At 39.2% G+C, this 20,296-nt stretch overlaps 1 pseudogene; it reads right to left on the reverse strand.

Moving 5' to 3' along the window:
* Positions 1-1,943: 1,943 nt before the first annotated feature.
* On the reverse strand, positions 1,944-20,000 carry LOC133535719 (solute carrier family 2, facilitated glucose transporter member 11-like; annotated as a pseudogene).
* Between the last annotated feature and the right edge of the window lie 296 nt (positions 20,001-20,296).

Consider the following 20,296-nt stretch of genomic DNA (forward strand, 5'->3'; position numbering starts at 1 on the left):
TATATTTATTTTATTATATATATAAGTAAAAGAAATAGTTGAATGTCAGACGGCACCTATCAAATACACAGTAATAAAAACACAGTTGCTTCTACTAACTGTACTGTGCTTGCTAGTTACTAAAAAACAACAACAACACTTACCTTGCACTATTTGAGTAACGTCACTTCTGAGTTTCCAGAAGATGGCGGCAGTATGTGCTTTGCCCTGCCGTCTCTCTGTTCGTTTTTGTGTTGTTTGCGTCTATTTTCGTCTCTGTCAGCTCACTGCTTGTGTATGACCGCCAAACACTGTTGGATCTTTGCCCCTCTCCCACTGATATGATCAACTTTGACGTTGGTTTTTCGACATCCCAGTCAGCTTTTTCACCTGGCCGGATTCCTGCCGTCCTTTCCCGCCTTGTGGCTCCTCTCCCCCGCCACCTGCGGGCTGTGTGTCGGGCCCCACCTGGATTAGCTGCGCCCTTGGACGTGCTGGCCCCCGCCAGGTTCGGTCTTGAGAACGCAAGAACTTTGACAAACAAAACGTTTATCCTGAAGGATTTCTTCACTTCCCGCGGACTTGACTTCCTCTGTGTGACGGAAACATGGCTGAGAGCCGGTGAGTCTGCCCCTCTTAATGAACTTTTGCCTCCGGCGCGTTCCTCCTTTAATTCTCCGCGGTTTTCCGGCTGAAAAGGAGGAGGATTAGCAGTGGTTTTTAAAAATGACTTTAAATGCCATCAGATCCGCCTGCAATCCTCCTTTTCAAGCTTTGAACTGTGCATGTTTGAGCTGGGGGGGCGTGGCCTCCAGCTCCTGCTGAATTTCGGGAGATTTTCGGGAGAAAATTTCTTCCGGGAGGTTTTCGGGAGAGGCGCTGAAAATCCGGGAGGGTTAGCAAGTATGCCAAGGTGTACTCCGCCTTCCGCCCGATTGTAGCTGAGATAGGCACCAGCGCCCCCCGCGACCCCAAAGGGAATAAGCGGTAGAAAATGGATGGATGGATAATTGTTAACAGTGCCCTGCAACCACATAATTTTTCCAAAGTGGGTTGAATAAAGTCCATCCAGTCCGATTGGCGGGTGGTCTCGGGATGTGATTCTCACAAATAAATGGGGTCTTCTATATATTAGTTAAAGTTGAAGTCCCAACGATAATCACTCACATGATAGGTGTGGCTAAATTATCCTCTGCATTTGACCCATCCCCTTGTTATACCCCCTGGGAGGTGAGGGGAGCAGTGAGCATCAGCTGTGGCCAAGTTCGGGAATCATTTTGGTGATTTAGCCCCCAATTCCAACCCTTGATGCTGAGTGCCAAGCGGGGAGGTAATGGATCCCATTTTCATAGTCTTTGGTATGACTCAGCCGGGGTTTGAACTCACAAGCTTCCAGTCTCAGGGCGGACACTCTTACCACAAGGCCACGAACAAGTTCAACAGACATGAAAAACAAAAAACAATTTCTCTATCAATATTTGGTAATACTTTAGCATGGGGAACATATTCCCCATTAATTAGTTGCTTATCAACATGCAAATTAGTAATATATTGGCTATTAATTACTCATTATTAAGTACTTATTACTGCCTTATTCTGCATGGCCTTATTATACAATCAACTAAGTGTTCCCTCAATAACCTCAGAATTATTGCTGATTAGTAACCCTAACCCTTATATGTTCTCCTAGTGTCCAAATAACTCTAAATTACGTCTTTGTTACTTTAATAAGCAACTCTTAATGGTGAATATGTTCCCCATACTAAAGTGTTACCCAATCATGTTTTACAAAAAGCCCACAAAAAAGGTGAAAACAAGAAAATAAAACACAAAGGACATAAAATACATTAAAATATTGCTGCATTAAGCGGCATAATCTTTTTATTATACATTTTAGTTCTTATTTGTACTGCAATATTTGATGGCACCTAATTTGATCAGTATCCATGACAATGCCCACAATCTTCAATTTCAACATCCATCCATCCATTTTCTGCCGCTTATTCCTGGAGCCTATCTCAGCTACAATTGGGCGGAAGGCGGGGTACACCCTGGACAAGTCGCTACCTCATCACAGGGCCAACATGGATAGACAGACAACATTCACACACTAGGGCCAATTTAGTGTTGCCAATCAACCTATCCCCAGGTGCATGTCTTTGGAGGTGGGAGGAAGCTGGAGTACCCGGAGGGAACCCACGCAGTCAGGGGGGAAAAGATGCAATCTCCACTCAAAAAGATCACCAGTGCAGGATCGAACCCAGGACCTTTGTATTGTGAGGCAGACGCACTAACCCCTCCTCTACTGTGCTATTTAGTCATTATTGTACGACTAGAGATGTGTTTTCTGCTGGGAAACAGCCTATTTTCAGTCAGACACAGCATGAATAGATGATTTTTCTGGTAAAAAAAAATTGAGACAAAAAAAACAGCCACATTTTTGCAGGGAGGTGAACGCTGAACAGTGAATGTGCAGGAAAATACTGGAAAAATATACTAAATAATACCCACAACAACAGGTCAATAAATACAAGATCAGATATTACAACTTAGTGGACAGTTCCGTTTCTCTGTTCTTGTAATTAAGTTTGTTGAAGTCCTCCGTTACTTCCACTATGGTCTTTCCTTTAGTTTCCGGCACCAAGCAGAGGAGGAAGGCCGCGCTGAAGACGCAGTAGACCACGAAGATCAGGAAGCAGTACTGGCCCAATCCGTCCTACGTGGACACGAAACCATGTTTCACAAGCACGTGACTTGCAGGAAAAAAAAGGAATGTTGCCGCGCTCACCACCACGTAGCTGAAACACATGCCCACGAGGAACAAGCTGAGCCAGTTAATAGTTCCGCTGACGACGTACGCAGAGGGACGCCATGCTTGCAGGAAAAGGTCAGCGGGAAGAACCATAGACACTCCGGCTGGGGAAGACAAATGCATACTTACACATTACTCGCACTTCCATTAAGTAGGGGGAGTTCATATCTGTGGAGCAGAACTCACAGGGTCCGAGTCCATAAATGCTGATGACACAAAAAATCAAGGCGATGTTCACATACGGGATCCATGAATTCATATCCTGCAACAGAAAAAGGTGTGCTAACATATCGCAAGGTATGCCAGAGTCTTCTAAGCCTAGTCATCTATCCAGTACTATCTAATAGCACGGGGGTCGGCAACCCGCGGTTCGAGAAGCGCCACCCTAGTGGCTCCCTGGACCTCTTTCAGAGATGTGTGAAAATGGAAAAAGATGAAGAAACATTTTTATTTTAATATAGTTTCTAGCTGGGATAGGCGCCAGCGCCCCCCGTGACCCCGAAAGGGAATAAGCGGTAGAAAATGGATGGATGGATGGATAGTTTCTGTTGGAGAACAAACATGACACAAACCATCCTAATTTTTAGAAATCCCACTCTTTGTTATACATGCTTCACTGATGAGAGTATTTGGCAAGCACTTATTTGCCTTACTAATTTCAGCGATTCTTGAACTCATTGTAGTTTGTTTGCATGTACAACTTTCTCCGAATACGTGTTTTATGCCACTCCTTCTTTGTCTCATTTTGTCCACCAAATGTTTTATGCCATGCGTGAATGCACAGCAATGTGCAATGTAGAGTGTTAATCGGGCATATTTGGTCAATCCATGACTGCAAGCTAATCGATGCTAACTTGCTATTTAGGCTAGTGTATGTACATATTGCATCATTATGCCTCGTTTGTAGGTATATTTGAGATAATTTAATTTCCTTGACTTATGTCCTCTATGTGTCATGGTCCACGCCTTGGACCATGTCATGTTCTGTTTTAATTCTGTTTTGTTATCACAGCCTGTTTTGTACTTGACGTCTTTAGTTCCCGGCGGCACTTCCTGGTTTGTTTTGGTTGCCTAGTTACGCATTTAGTGTCACCTGTTTCTGGTTTTTGATCACGCGCACCTGCCCCTGATTATTTCTGCCCCTATATATGCCTGTCTTTGTTTGCCTTTCGTTCTCGGAGTATAGTCTGCCTCACGCAACAGATGACGTCTCATTCCCGCATTGTGGTAAAGTACTTTTGTTATTCGATTAACTTCCAGGCTATTTTGTTTATTTCCTTGTCACTAGTTTAGATACTAGCACTTTCTGTTCTTTCTAGCTCCTATGCTAAGTTATGTTGGTTTTTCTATAGTGCCTTATGCAAGTGTTTTTGTTATTAGTTTGTTTTTGTAGTCAGAAATAAATCATCATTCCTACCTTTACGCTGTGTTCCATCTCTGCTGCACCACGAGAACGCAAACACACGCCACAATGCCACCTAGACGTCACGCTATGTATATGATTAAATGTTGCATGTCTCATTACATATTATCTGTATGTAATATTGGCTGCATTTCTGATAGGTGTTTGTGTGCCATGTTGTTCCAGGCCACAGCAAAAGTTACCCAGCTTGCAAAGATTGTAATAAATCCATTAGAAGACAGCCTGCTGTTTCCTTAAACTTGGACACACACATCTATACAGTACCTTTGGCCATTCTGAGCAAGTAATTTACAGAAGTTATCTCATCCTGTGAGAAGCCATCATTTTACTAATAATTTCCAATGTTGCAACAACGTGTAGAATATAAATTAAAATACAACATTTCTGTGAACGAAGATTTGTGACAGCCTTAGATAGAAGGCTAATATAACTAATATGGCCACTTACATCATATGTTGTCTTCATTATAACACTTATATAAAACTTTTAAAGTAATTTTGATAGTAGGCAAATATAGCTAATATAGACACTAACCTCATGTGTTGCCTTCATTAAAACACTAATATATAAAACTTTTAAAGTAATTTTGATAGTTAGCTAATATAGACACTTACCTCATGTGTTTCATTCATTATAACACTTATAAAAAACTTTTAAAGTCATTTTGATAGTAGGCTAAAACAGACATAGGGCAATGGGTCGGCATAGCTCGGATGGTAGAGTGGCCGTGCCAGCAAATTGAGGGTTCCAGGTTCAATCCCCGCTTCCGCCATCCTAGTCACTGCCGTTGTATCCTTGGGCAAGACAATTTACCCACCTGCTCCCAGTGCTATCCACACTGGTTTAAATGTAACTTAAATATTGGGTTTCACTATGTAAAGCTCTTTGAGTCACTAGAGAAAAAGCGCTATATAAATATAATTACTTCACTTCACTTCACATCGTGTGTTGGCTTCATTTTAACACGTATATAAGACTTTTAAAGCTATTTTGATAGGCTAATATAGCTAATATAGACACATCATGTGTTGTCTTCATTATAACACTTATATAAGGGGTTTGATTATTTGTGGCTCCAGACAGATTTTTTTTTGGTACTTTTGGTCCATTATGGCTCTTTCAACATTTTGGGGTGCCGACCCCTTTACTAGTACAAGGCCGTATGGTGTCAGGAGAGTGGATACCTTGATGGACAGCATAGCAGTAAGAACAGCCATGGTGACCCCCATCAGAATATAGCCAAAGCCCATAAGTTTCTTGCGGCCAGCACGGTCTATAATCAAGGACTGAAGCACATCCAGAACTATGTTTAGATAGCATCATATCTATACGGATATAACTTGCTTGGTACTGGTACTGTAGTAAAGGGATCTTCAACATTTTCCCAGGCCAAAGAGCCCCGAACTGATGGAGAGCTGGAGCGGGAACTCCCTACTTATATATCCTGCATATGGTTGTGTTTTAAATCAAAAAGGTTCTTAAGATACCTTGTAATTGTGCAATTCTAAGATTTTAAAAGTTAAAGTTAAAGTACCAATGATTGTCACACACACACCAAGCAATACAGAATACAGTAGCGCCGCTATATGCAAGCTGGCAGCTGATAAAATGAATATAATAATATATATATTTTTTTCTTTTGAACCTATAAGACACAGTGAATAGTGTGCCCATATCACTATTGTTTAAACACTACACCACAGTGTGCTGCCTCTATGTTAATGTGTATTTAAAGATATTTACATTTGTCGAAAAATTGCGGGGAGTATAAAAAAAAAAGTCTAATCAACCATTAATTTCACAACCCCTGTTGAAGACCTCTGCTGTAGTACACAATATTTACATCACATATTTAAATGCCTACCGAAATTAGATTTTCTTATTTAAACGGGGATAGCAGGTCCATTCTATGTTTCATACTTGATCATTTCGCGACATCGCCATATTTTTGCTGAAAGGATTTAGTAGAGAACATTGACGATAAAGTTTGCAACTTTTGGTTGCTAACAGAAAAGCCCTGCCTTTACCGGAAGTCGCAGGCGATGACATCACCCGTTGATGGCTCCTCACATATTCACATTGTTTTTAATGGGAGCCTCCAACAAAAAGAGCTATTCGGACCGAGAAAACAACAATTTCCCCATTAATTTGAGCGAGGATGAAAGATTCGTGTTTGAAGATAGTGATAGCCACGGACTAGAAAAAAAAAAAAAAAGTTTAAAAAAAAAAACGCGATTGCATTGGGACGGGTTCAGATGTTTTTAGACAAATTTACTAGGATAATTCTGTGAAATCCCTTATCTTTCTATTGTGTTGCTAGTGTTTTAGTGAGTTTAATAGTACCTGATAGTCAGAAGGGTGTATCCAAGAGTGTCTTAAGGCCAGTGTCTGGAAGTCGACGGCAGCTGTACGGACGGCACAAGCTCAGCCGATCTCCGGTAAGAAGCGACTTTTTACCACAAATTTTATCACCGAAAACTGCTGGTTGACCGCTCTGATCCATAGTAAAGTTTCACCTCTGGGAATTTTAAACAAGGAATCACCGTGTGTTTGTGTGGCTAAAGGCTAAAGCTTCCCAACTCCATCTTTTTACTATGACTCCTCCATTAATAATTGAATAAATTGCAAAAGATTCAGCAACACAGATGTCCAAAATACTGTGTAATTATGCGGTTAAAGCAGACGACTTTTAGCTGTGTGTGTGCGCAGCGCTAATATTTCCCAACAGTCCGTGACGTCACGCGTACACGTCATCATTCCGTGACGTTTTCAACAGGACACTTTGCGGGAAATTTAAAATTACAATTTAGTAAACTAAAAAGGCCGTATTGGCATGTGTTGCAATGTTAATATTTCATCATTGATATATAAACTATCAGACTGCGTGGTCGGTAGTAGTGGGTTTCAGTAGGCCTTTAATCTTTTCTTCACATCATCAAAGTGTGGATTTTCTTTCATTTCTTTTCTGTTATTCTTGTTCTTCAAGAGCGATTGTCTCCTTGATGTTGGACATTTTTGACGTTACACAATTACATTTTATTACATTTTATTTTTATTTACTGATGTGTGGCTTTCTACAGTTTATTTTTGTCATGTTAACTATAACCTTTTCTTTTAATGGGATTTTATAAAAATAGAATATAATAGTCTTTAGACTATAATTTATTTTTTACTGTTGAAATGTTTATTTAAAATATATATTTTTTTACAAACATGATCATTTCTAAATAATAAATTATTGTGTACCCAAGTACTGAAATGCACAATATTTTTTTCTCAAGCTGATATTTATATATATGATATATATTTAAAATCATATATATGATAATATAATTTTTCCTCCTTTTTGTTTTTAATTTACAGTGTTTTTCTTTTGTATTATTTTTGTATTTTACTATAAAATTAAGTTCTTTTTTTTAAGTTTACAGTTATTTGTTCTCATTCTATTTTGAAATTTGAAACATGTTTAATTGTTACTCCCCAAAACTGCAGGTTTTCCAATTTATTTTGTTTTCTTTCTTCATAAATGTTTTTATGATTGTATTTTACCAAATTGACGAATAAATATTTTTTTTTAAATGCTTAAAATTCCTTTTATTAAGACTTTTATTTTATTTTATTTTGCCTATCATTCACAATCATTATGAGAGAAAGACCTCACCTCTCTTTTTATTTTTAGGATTCGAAAGATAAAAATACGCTTGCAAAATGAGCCAAAATGGAGTCCCTTTTGTTGCCTCCAAAGCCCCTTAAAACAAGTTAAAAAACCTACATTAACGTTTTATATACATGTTGTACATATAAACTGTGTATATATATATATATATATATATATATATATATATATATATATATACACACACATTACAGGCCAAAAGTTTGGACACACCATCTCATTTCGATGTGTTTTCTTTATTTTCATGACTATATGTTGGCTCTACTGAGGATGTCGTTGAGGTTTGTGCAGCCCTTTGAGACACTTTTGATTTAAGGCTGTTTAAATAAACATTAAATGATTGATTGATATTTACATTGCAGGTTGTCACCGGAGGTCTCAAAACTATGAAGTGAAGCGAAAACCTTATCAGGTGACTACCTCTTTAAGCTTATCAAGAGAATGCCAAGAGTGTGCAAAGCAGTAATCAGAGCAAAGGGTGGCTATTTGGAAGAAACTAGAATACAAGACATGTTTTCAGCTATAGCACTTTTTTTTGTTATGTATATAACTCCACATGTGTTCATTCATAGTTTTCAGTGACAATCTACAATGTAAAATAGTCATGAAAATAAAAAAAACGCATTGAAATAGAAAGTGTGTCCAAACTTTTGGCCTGTACTGTATATATACATAATAGATAATAGATAACTACAATTCATAATGTGATTGTGAAAGATAGGCAAAATCCCCAAAAAGTGCAGTTAACCTATAAAAAAGAAACATCATCCTCTCATGGTATCATGCGTGGAAAGTCAGATTTTATTTAATAAAAGTTTTTGATATCTATTTATTTATTATTAGATTTATCTTATTCATTGTTTTCGGTTTAATTTCATAAAAAAACAAAAACAAAACAAAAAACCACAGAGGCCTTAAAGGCCTACTGAAACCCACTACTACCGACCACGCAGCCTGATAGTTTATATATCAATGATGAAATATTAACATTGCAACACATGCCATTACGGCCTTTTTAGTTTACTAAATTACAATTTTAAATTTCCGGCAGAGTTTCCTGTTGAAAACGTCGCAGAATGATGACGCGTATGATGACGCGTGTTTGTGACGTTATTGGGTGGAGGGGACATATTAGCCCAACACCACTTACGGCTAAAAGTTTTCTCTTTTCATCGCGCAATTACACAGTATTTTGGACATCTGTGTTGCTGAATCTTTTGCAATTTATTCAATTAATAATGAAGACGTCAAAGTAGAAATTGTCAAAGTAGAAATTGTGGTAAAAAGTCGCCTCTTACCGGAGATCAGCGGAGCTTCTGTCCTGCTGCAGCTTCGTGACTTCCCTCAGAGACTGGCGTTAACACACCCGTGGACACACCCCTCCGACTATCAGGTACTATTTAACTCACTAAAACACTAGCAACACAATATGTAGATAAGGGATTTCCCAGAATTATCCTAATAAATGTGTCTAAAAACATCTGAATCGCTCCCAATGTTGTGCATTTCAGTACTTTGGTACACAATAATTTATTATTTAGAAATTATCATGTTTTAACTTTATTTTATTTAAAAAAAAAATTTTTTTAGTCCTTCATTCTAAATTTCCTCATCCATGAATCTTTCATCCTCGCTCAAATTTATGGGGAAATTGTCGCTTTCTCGGTCCGAATAGCTCTTGCTGCTGGAGGTTCACATTATAAACAATGTGAGGAGCCCTCACACCGGTGACATCACGCGCACATCGTCTGCTACTTCCGGTAAAGGCAAGGCTTTTTTATTAGCGACCACAAGTTGCAAACTTTATCGTCGATGTTCTCTACTAAATCCTTTCAGCAAAAATATGGAAATACCGCGAAATGATCAAGTATGACGCATAGAATGGACCTGCTATCCCCGTTTAAATAAGAAAATTGTATTTCAGTAGGCCTTTAGATTCCTGTGTCTGCCTTTTTGATGTTTCTCACTCCAAGTTCCATCAACTATATCAAGTAGGTAAAAAGTGAATGTGTTGAGTCTGTGAGACACTCACACACAGCATCACAGTGATGAGCTCTGTGGCTCCGATCCCGATTGCCAAGTAATGCATCTGCTCCTCCGGCACTCCTGACTCCCGGAAAATGTCGAATGCGTAAAAATAGAGCTACAAGAAAGGCTTGGGTGATGCGAAGCAGCTTTCTAACAACGTAGGAGTGTGGAACGAGCGAAGGTACATACGGCATTGATGCCACAGAACTGGATGCCAGCACAGGGGATGGCCAAGGTCAACAGCTGCCATCTGACGCAGCGACGAGTCAGAACGTCCTTCACCGTCTTGGCCTGCTCGCCTTGGACACTCTCACGCTCCTTGTCCATGTCTTCCAGCTCCTGCTTCAAGTCGTCTTCCTGCCACAGCCACTGCAATGCTGTGGCGCAGGAAGGACACGTGCCGGTGAACTTCCATTAAGAGCACACTTAATGGTTTACAAGTGTAAAGAAGACAAGATATAAAACAACAATTGTGTCCTGATCCTTTGACTAATCTTGATCAGATTATGTCTGTGTAGTGCGGTGGTCAACAACCCGTGGCTCTTTAGTGGCTCTCTGGAGCATTTTTAAAAAAAGATTGGAAATGGAAAAAGATGGGGGAAAAATAATATTTTTTAGTATGTTTGTTGTTTGAGGACAAACACGACACAAAACTTCCCAATTGTTAAAAAGCCCACTGTTTAATATGTTTGTGTGTACGCTTCCTGATGAGGATTTGGTGAACATTATTTTGTCCTACTCATTTCGGCGGTTCTTGAACCCACCATAGTGTGGACTGTGAAGCAATAGTTTGTTTACATGTAAAATCTTCCACTCCTTCTTTGTCTCATTTTGTCCACCAAACGTTTTATGCTGTGCGTGTATGCACAAAGGTGCTCTTTGTTGATGTTAATGACTTGTTGGAGTGCTGATCAGGCATATTTGGTCAGTACATGACTGCAAGCTAATCAATGCAAACATGCCATTTAGGCTAGCTGTATGTACGTAATGCATCATTATGCCTCATTTGTAGGTAGATTTGAGCTCATATAATATCCTTTACGTTTACATCTATACATTTGGCCAATAAAAGCCAGTAATTTCCAGGAGTTATCTCACCTTCTGAGTAGCCTCTGATTTACTAATATTTTCCAATGTTGTAAATATGTTTAGAATAAATATTTCATGTCAAAATTTCTGTCAACGAAGATTTGCTTCAGCCTGCGACACATAGTCATTTTGATAGTAGGCTATTATAGCTAATCCGCTGTGAACGGGACTCTCGCTGCTGTGTTGGATCCGCTTTAGACTGGACTCTCGCGGCTGTGTTGGATTCATTATGGATTGAACTTTTACAGTAACATGTTAGACCCGCTCGATATCCATTGCTTTCGTCCTCTCCAAGGTTTTCATAGTCATCATTGTCACCGATGTCCCACTGGGTGTGAGTTTTCCTTGCCCTTATGTGGGCCTACCGAGCATGTCGTAGTGGTTTGTGTTGTGGTTTGTGCAGCCCTTTGAGACACTAGTGATTTAGGGCTATATAAGTAAACATTGATTGATTGATTAATAATCTAGACACTTACGTCATGTGTTTCCTTCATTATAACACTATAAGGCTATTCATCTTTTGCGGCTACAGACAGATTTGTTTTTTGTATTTTTGGTCCAATGTGGCTCTTTCAACATCTTGGGTTGCCTACCCCTGATGTAGTCTGTTTTGCTCTCGCCAACATCTCTGTTGTGACTTATTTTTGTATTAATGTGACACTGTTATTCAAAATATTGCACCGTATTTTTTGGGAGAAATGTTATTTGAATGGAACCGGTACAAAAATATTGGTAAACTGAAAGTACCTTTATTGTGAAGGGCACTAAACTGGATGTTTTCGCCTGTGTCTGACATCTTTACAACTAACAAGAGCGAATCAATTTGTTGCTTTTCAAAAACAAATTTGAACATCTAAGTTCCACCAAAGACTTTGACTCGACTAACGTCTCTTCGGCCAGATGGATAAGAGGTTCTCATTTGAGAGCTTTTCAAAAGTCTTTACTTTAAAACACTGTAAAACTGAACTTACATAAATAAAGTAATGTTAATATAACTTAGATGAGATACAAAATAACTTTTCTCTAAAATTCCGACAAAAAAAAAAAATGGATTAAACAAATGGGCTAGCTGGATGCTAATTTACATGGGATTTACTATATACATGAGACTAATTAGCATTAGCGATTTGACATGGGAATTTCAACGCCACCAAATTTGGTAATCAAAACTACAACTAAGATACACATTACAATCTGTTTAATAATCATTACAAAAAGCTTGGTAACTTCTGGATAATTATTGTCCAAATATTGATAAATAAGTTTTGTTTAACGTTTTTCATGATCGCATTTAACACGTGCACTCGTCAGTACCCTAAAAATGTGCTCCAATTTCGCTGTGACTTGGCTAAGCACCCGAAGGTTACATTGTTTACTTCGTGTTGTGCTGTGTTAGAAAATCCATGTCAATCCAACATATGGGGTTTAATAACAGCGCCATCATGTGGTGTTTTTGTCAGAAAAATGATAGAATAGGCCGTTCAGCAGGGTTGCATGTTTTGACAATTTTTTTTACCTTTGCGGTGGTTCAGTTGTAGAAGAGTTAGCTTACACACAAATAAATTCCGACATGTGGACGTGATGTTTGCAGTGCAATACTGGCATCTAGTGGTGCTTTATAGGTATTGCTGGGGTTAACTGTGTAAAGTATTTAATTTACAATCTGCTTGGTTAAATGACTTAGTTTATGTCAATGATAAGTCACTGTCATACATTAACACCCTTTCCTAAGTTTCATTTCTGGCTCTGCGGTTATCGTCACACTTTTCCTCTTGGTTACTCTTCACAAAAACAGACTTGGGATCTGCTTGGTGACGTGTCCACTCACCTTTCTTGCCGCCTTCAAAGTCCCCTTTGTCGATGTAAAGGTACCGAGGAGACTCGGGAAAGAATAACAGTGCCACAAACTGCACAATGGCGGGAATGCCGCTGATTGCCAACAGGAAAGGCCACATTTCTTCAGAGCCCATTATCTCCCTGCAGGGACACAGTGAAGGACAATCAATCCTGTGTTACTTAATCAGCTTGATGCTGTGGTAGCCTTCTGGAAAATGTTTTGTCATTCCTATGCTGATTTTATCCAAATGTAGAACAAAATTTGTGTTTTGTTTATGTACTCTCCCTTCACACACTTCTGAAATACAAGCCTTTCTGCAAGACAATACAGTATAATAGAAATGTTGTCCCACCATTGCCTGAAGATCACAGTTCAGTTTGCCACAGTAAACATGACATTAAACTAACCTAGTGAGGCATCTGTTACCTTCCACAAGCGTACCAAAGAGTACCACTGCAATGAGCGGTACCAAAAAGTGAATATTTTGGTGCCCTTTCCATAAGGTCTCAAATTGTACCACTCGGTTGAATCAATGTGCATTAAAGTCAGGGGGATAGATACAGTTCTTTTTATTCCGATACGATACCGATATTGAAGTCTTGCGTATTGGCCGATACCAATATATTATTCTAATACAATATCAGCAGCAATCATACAAATGTGTATTATTTTGTAGTTTAGAATGATAGAAAAAGTTTAAGCAAATGAAATGACTCAAAGAAAGAACAATATTAAGTATAAAAAAAACTGAAATGGACTTAAGCAGTCTACGGGGCGAAGCCGCCTTTGCACACACCTGATACCCATTTTCTCCTGACTACTTCAAGAGGAACTGCACTGGTTTTTTTTTGGAATTTTGCCTATCGTTGATAATCATTATGAAAGAAATTACAACGGATGTGTTTTTTTTTAATGCATTCTAAATATTGAGTAAATAAAAGTCTGCTTACAGCGGAGCCAATGGAGCTCCACTATCTGATAAATAAGCGTTCAAAAAGTGCTAACAATGCTCAATTGATTTGAATATCAACCAAGTATTAGTGATATTGTAAGCTTTCTATAGCGACGACGTGATCACTTCTGTGTCTCCCTATGTTTACATCATCGAGTGATCTGCTGCTTCCTCGCTTCCCTGCTCCCTGCAAGTTTATTGTAGACCATAAATCTTGCCTCTCCCCTGGACGTGAGACATTTGGGTAGGTAATGCGACAAGTTGGGAGACTTTGACAGCCAATTTAGGACCTGGAACGGGCGAGGACGACACGAAAAGTGCTTTTTTTCCCCCACCCCGTTTCTTCGCGAGGATTATGAGTCATTCTTCATCTAAAGGGGAATTTAAGAACATCTTAGCAGTCGACATCCTAATGACAGCAGCGAGCAGAAATCAGTGACAAAAAAAAAGCAACGATTATAATGTGTTTTGGAAATAAAAAGATCAAAACACGTAAATATTAACTGGCTGTCCAGCTTTGGACAAGTAAATGCTTTTTAGGAGTGTTTGTATTGGGGCGGCGTGCCTTACTTGGTAGAACAGCTATGCCATCAACTTAAAGGTTCCAGGTTTGAACCCCGCTTCGCCATCCTAGTCACTGCCCTTGTGTCCATGGGCAAAACACTTGACCCACCTGCTCCCAATGCCCCCCACGCTGGTTTAATTGTAGCTTAGATATTTGGTTTCACTATGTAAATCACTTTGAATCACTAGAGAAAAGTGCTATGTCATTATAATTACCTTCATATTGGTCATTTTATATGCAAGGGGATATCATCCGATACTATTTATTTTTTTCTTCAGAATTATATAAATATCAGATCAAGTACACCCCTAATTAAGCATTCAATCTAAGTGGGAGTATAGGTATTGCTATGATTTGCTGTAATGTGCAGTATTAAGCATCTATCAGCAAAATTTAACTTCATACTTGATGCCAATGATTTGACCCATAACCTTCCCCAAACCAATAAAGATGGAGCTGGTGAGAGTCAGGAATCCTCTTAGTTTCTTTGGAGAGCTTTCACCCAAGTACATGAGGTGCACGCTCAAGCCAAGACCTACACACACGTCACACAACAGGGAGGTTACAACATGAAAACGTCATCATCATTATCATCATCATCACGTACCAACGTTGTATCCGAAGAGAAAGCGGCCTAGCAAAATCATCTCAAAAGATTTGGCCGCGCGGCTGAAGAGCATGAACAATGCGGCCACGACGGCCACGACATCGTTGATCAATAACGCTTTCTTCCTGCAAGACAACGATTGTTTCCTTCATCATGATGCAACAGCTGGAGCCCTAACCCAAGGAGTCTGTTAAGTCGATGTATTTGTGGCCTGCAACTTGTCTTTATTAGTCCCACCTCTGGTGCCTTTTATTTTATGTCAAAGTGTGGACACGTCTACTGAAAAATATTTACTCTCTTTTGTTCCTGATGCCGAGTCATACCAAAGACTATAAAAATGGGACTCACTACCTCCCTGCTTGGCACTCAGCATCAATGTTTGGAATTGGGGGTTAAATCACCATAAATGATTCCCGGGCGCGGCACCGCTGCTGCCCACTGCTCCCCTCACCTCCCAGGGGGTGATCAAGGGTGATGGGTGAAATGCAGAGAATAATTTCGCCACATCCAGTGTGTGTGTGACAATCATTGGTACTTTAACTTAACTTTAACTTCTAAAATTGCAGTAAGAAACACATTGGTTTCCACTTGAATCTATTAAAATTACTTTAGCCTAAATTATACTTATATTGTATATACAGTTTTGTTGAATTTTGGTTTTAAAGACAGTATTTTTACATAACTCACTGTCAAATTTATTTTAATAAAAACAATTTCATGAAATTAATTTTAGGAAGTATTTGATTACTATTTTTATCATTATTATGAAAATGATTATTATTATTATTATTTTAATTTTATTTTATTATTAATATGTTACTTTTTTGTTATTCATACAACTATTACTAATGTTTTCATTATTATTATTAGGCTCTGAGTAATATGAGTAAATGATTGGCAGTTTGATATGTATTTTTTCATTTTCATTTTCCTACGATATGAGTTTAAAAAAAAAACACTTGAGGTCCAAATGACAAGAAATGTCTGTAAAAATATAAAATATTATATTATCATGACAGAAAGGACAAGATCACGGGTACAAGTGGCCGAAATGAGTTTCCTCCGCCGGGTGGCGGGGCTCTCCCTTAGAAATAAATAAATGATAAATGGGTTGTACTTGTATAGCGCTTTTCTACCTTCAAAGTACTCAAAGCGCTTTGACACTACTTCCACATTTACACATTCACACACACATTCACACACTGATGGAGGGAGCTGCCATGCAAGGCGCCAACCAGCACCCATCAGGAGCAAGGGTGAAGTGTCTTGCTCAGGACACAACGGACGTGACGAGGTTGGTATTAGGTGGGATTTGAACCAGTGACCATCGGGTTGGGCATGGCCACTCTTCCACTGCGCCACGCCGTCCCTACGAGATAGGATGAGAAGCTCTGTCATCCGGGATGAACTCAAAGTAAAGCCGCTGCTCCTCCACGTCGAGAGGAGCCAGATGAGGTTGTTCAGACATCTGGTAAGGATGCCACCCAAACGCCTCCCTAGGGAGGTGTTTAGGGCACGTCCGACCGGCAGGAGGCCACGGGGAAGACCCAGGACATGTTGGGAAGACTATGTGTCCCGGCTGGCCTGGGAACGCTTCGGGATCCCCCGGGAAGAGCTGGACGAAGTGCCTGGGGAGAGGGAAGTCTGGTTTTCCCTGCTTAGGCTGCTGCCCCTGCAACCCGACCTTGGATAAGTGGAAGAAGATGGATGGATGGATGGATGGATGGATGGACCACATTTTAGAAAAAAAATTAATATATTTGCTGCATACTTTGAATTAGAAAAAGTAGTGCTATTTGGTGGATTTGTATGAAAAAAATAAGTAGAAAGCTGGTACTCACACTGGATTGCATTAGTTCATGTTAGAATAAAAGTGGGCTCAAAAACGACATTGTCTATTGATTTCAACGGGACATTTTTTGTAGCTTGCATTCAAAGCAAATTTATGGAAAAAAGTTTAAAAAATTCAAAATACAGTATTCATTCCATCAATCCATTTTACTACCACTTATTCCCTCTTGGGGTCGCTGGCGCCTATCTCAGCTACAATCGGGCGGAAGGCGGTGTACACCCTGGACAAGTCGCCACCTCATCGCAGGGCCAACACAGATAGACAGACAACATTCACACTCACATTCACACACTAGGGCCAATTCATTCCAACTAAGACAAAATCATAAAAAAACGCTCTTACCGGCCATATTTGACGGGCAGACTTCCGCTGTGAACGGCGCCAAGCCACGCCCCCAAACTCAACACAGCCACGATGAAGGACCAAGTGAGTTGCTCGGTGGAATTTTCCACGGGAGTTTGGTATCTCAGCAACCACGTTTGGTTGATAAAAGCCTCGACGTGCTAGAGGAAAGTTCAGAAACACAGATACTTTTATAATTATCATTATTGTTTTCAATTTATTTTTTGTCCTGTTTTAAGTGTTTTGACACTTCAGGGATGCCGTACTGCAAGCTTGTAATACGGAGGTAAACCAAAACCTTGAAAAAAAAATAAAAAATTCCCCCACTGCTGGAGTCGTCACAGCTTTTACTATTACTATTTACAATATTATTGATACTATATTATATGCTATACTATATTTATTTATTTATTTATTTATTTATTTATTTATTTATTTATTTATTATTTATTTAAATTACTAATTACTAATAATTCGGTTTCAAGGTTTACATACTCTTGTCCATGCTATTGAATTTGAAGGTGTGTACGAACATTGTATATTATTCAAACAAAACGCCACATACTGTGTACCAAACAACAAACTCAAGCCAAATTTGACTACGCTCAACTTTAATACAACTAAAATTAGAAACTTAAACCATTACTTTATATCAAACATTTTCCCGCCAAATACTACCTCAGAAAACACTCGGCTGTCCAAGTGTCCCCATAATGACCCACGTTAAAATACAGTAGCGCAAATATTGATTAAAAACAAGGCAGATGTTTTATTTAATTATTGTATTTAATATTTAATAACAATACACACAGTTTGAACAGCAACATTGTGTTTGAATGTAAGAAAATAAAACCCTGTACATTATTCAAGTGAGTCTTTGGCGTACGCGGCTCTTTAGCGTCGTCTAAGTGGCTCCCTGGAGTATTTAAAAAAAAGGTTTGAAAATAGAAAAAGGTGTGGGGGTGAATATATATTTTTGTTTTAACATGTTTTTTGTTTAAGGACAAACATGACACAAACCTTCCCAATTGTTAGAAAACCCACTGTTTATATGTTTGTGTGTATGCTTCAATGATGAGAGTATTCGGTGAACATGGTTTTGTCCTATTAATTATGCCCGTTCTTGAACACATCATAGTGTGAACTGTGACTGAACAGTTTGTTTACATGTAAAATCTTCCACTCCTTCTTTGTCTCATTTTGTCCACCAAAAGTTTTATACTGTGCGTGAATGCCCAAAGGTGCGCATTGTTGATGTTATTCACTTTTTAGAGTGCTAATCAGGCATATTTGATCACTGCATGACTGCAAGCTAATCTATCAAAATATGCTATTTAGGCTATCTGTATGTACATTTGGCATCAGTATGCCTCATTTGTAGGGATATTTGAGCTTATTTAATATCCTTTCATCGTCTTTGTATATAATTAAATTTTGCATGTCTCACAGCACATTATTTGTATGTAATATTGGCTGCATTTCTGATAGTTGTTTGTGTGCCATGTTGCTCCAGACCACAGCAAACATTACCCAGTTTGCCAAAGATTGTAATAAATCCATTGGAAGAAGACAGCCCGTCGTTTCCTTTAACTTGGACACACACATCTATACTTTTGGCCATTCCAAGACAATAATTTCCAGGAGTTATCTCACCCTCTGAGAGGTTGTACTATTGTTGTAAAAATGTGTATAATAAATATTAAATTTAAACATTTCTGTCAATGAAATGGGGATAGGTTGATTGGCAACACTAAATTGGCCCTAGTGTGTGAATGTGAGAGTGAATGTTGTCTGTCTATCTGTGTTGGCCCTGCGATGAGGTGGCGACTTGTCCAGGATGTACCCCGCCTTCCGCCCGATTGTAGCTGAGATAGGCGCCAGCGCCCCCCGCGACCCCAAAAGGGAATAAGCGGTAGGAAATGGATGGATGGATGGATGTCAATGAAGATTTGATTCAGCCTGCGACACAATCATTTTGATAGTCAAGCTATCATAGCTGGGGACGGGGACGGCGTGGCGCGGTTGGGAGAGTGGCCATGCCAGCAACCTGAGGGTTCCTGATTCAATCCCCACCTTCTACCAACCTCGTCACGTCCGTTGTGTCCTTGTGCGAGACACTTCACCCTTGCTCCTGATGGTTCGGGGTTAGGGCCTTGCACGGCAGCTCCCGCCATCAATGTGTGAATGGGTGAATGTGGAAATAGTGTCAAAAGTGCTTTGAGCTCCTTGAAGATAGAAAAGCGCTATACAAGTATAAGATACAAGACACTTACATCATGTGTGGCCTTCATAATAAGACTTATATAAGACTTTTTGAGTAATTTGGATAGTAGGCTACTATAAATAATGTAGACACTTACATAATGTGTTGTCTTCATTAGAACACTTATATAAGACTTTTAAAGTAATTTTGATAGTAGGCTAATATAGACACTTACATCATGTGTTGCCTCCATGATAATACTTATACAAGACTTTTAAAGTCATTTTGATAGTAGGCTATTACAGCTAATATAGACCCGTGTACCCGTACCACAGTTTGAGAAATGAAAGATTATGTGAGTCCAGCCATTCAAATGAAACACAAGAGTGGATGTAAACACAAAATTGTATTCACAGAATATAGTCAGTGTAAGTCAAAGCTGATGGTTCACATTTATCCTGGATGATGTCATCATATCTGTCTGCATACATCCTTTTTCTGACACTAAAACACCAAATTCTTACCTCAGCTGGAGCAGCAATGGCCGACACTTGAATGCCATACTGAAAGGAGCCACCAATCCCCAGAACCACGGCCAGAAGATAAAGTCTCCAGTATTGTAGCTAGTGCGACAATAAAACGTGCGCACACACACACACACACACACACACACACACACACACACACACACACACACACACACACACACACACACACACACACACACACACACACACACACACACACACACACACACACACACACACACACACACAGTCTTTGAGTTAGCTATTACACATATTCACACTTCCACACTTCTTGCACTGGACTGTCATGCTCCACTGATGTGTGCTTAATTATTACAACTTTTGCTTGTTCTTCTCTTGTTACTCAAGTTTTTTTTCCCGTTTTTTTTTACCAACATCAACAA

Source organism: Nerophis ophidion, linkage group LG16 (assembly GCF_033978795.1).
Source record: "Nerophis ophidion isolate RoL-2023_Sa linkage group LG16, RoL_Noph_v1.0, whole genome shotgun sequence".
Classification (NCBI taxonomy): domain Eukaryota; kingdom Metazoa; phylum Chordata; class Actinopteri; order Syngnathiformes; family Syngnathidae; genus Nerophis; species Nerophis ophidion.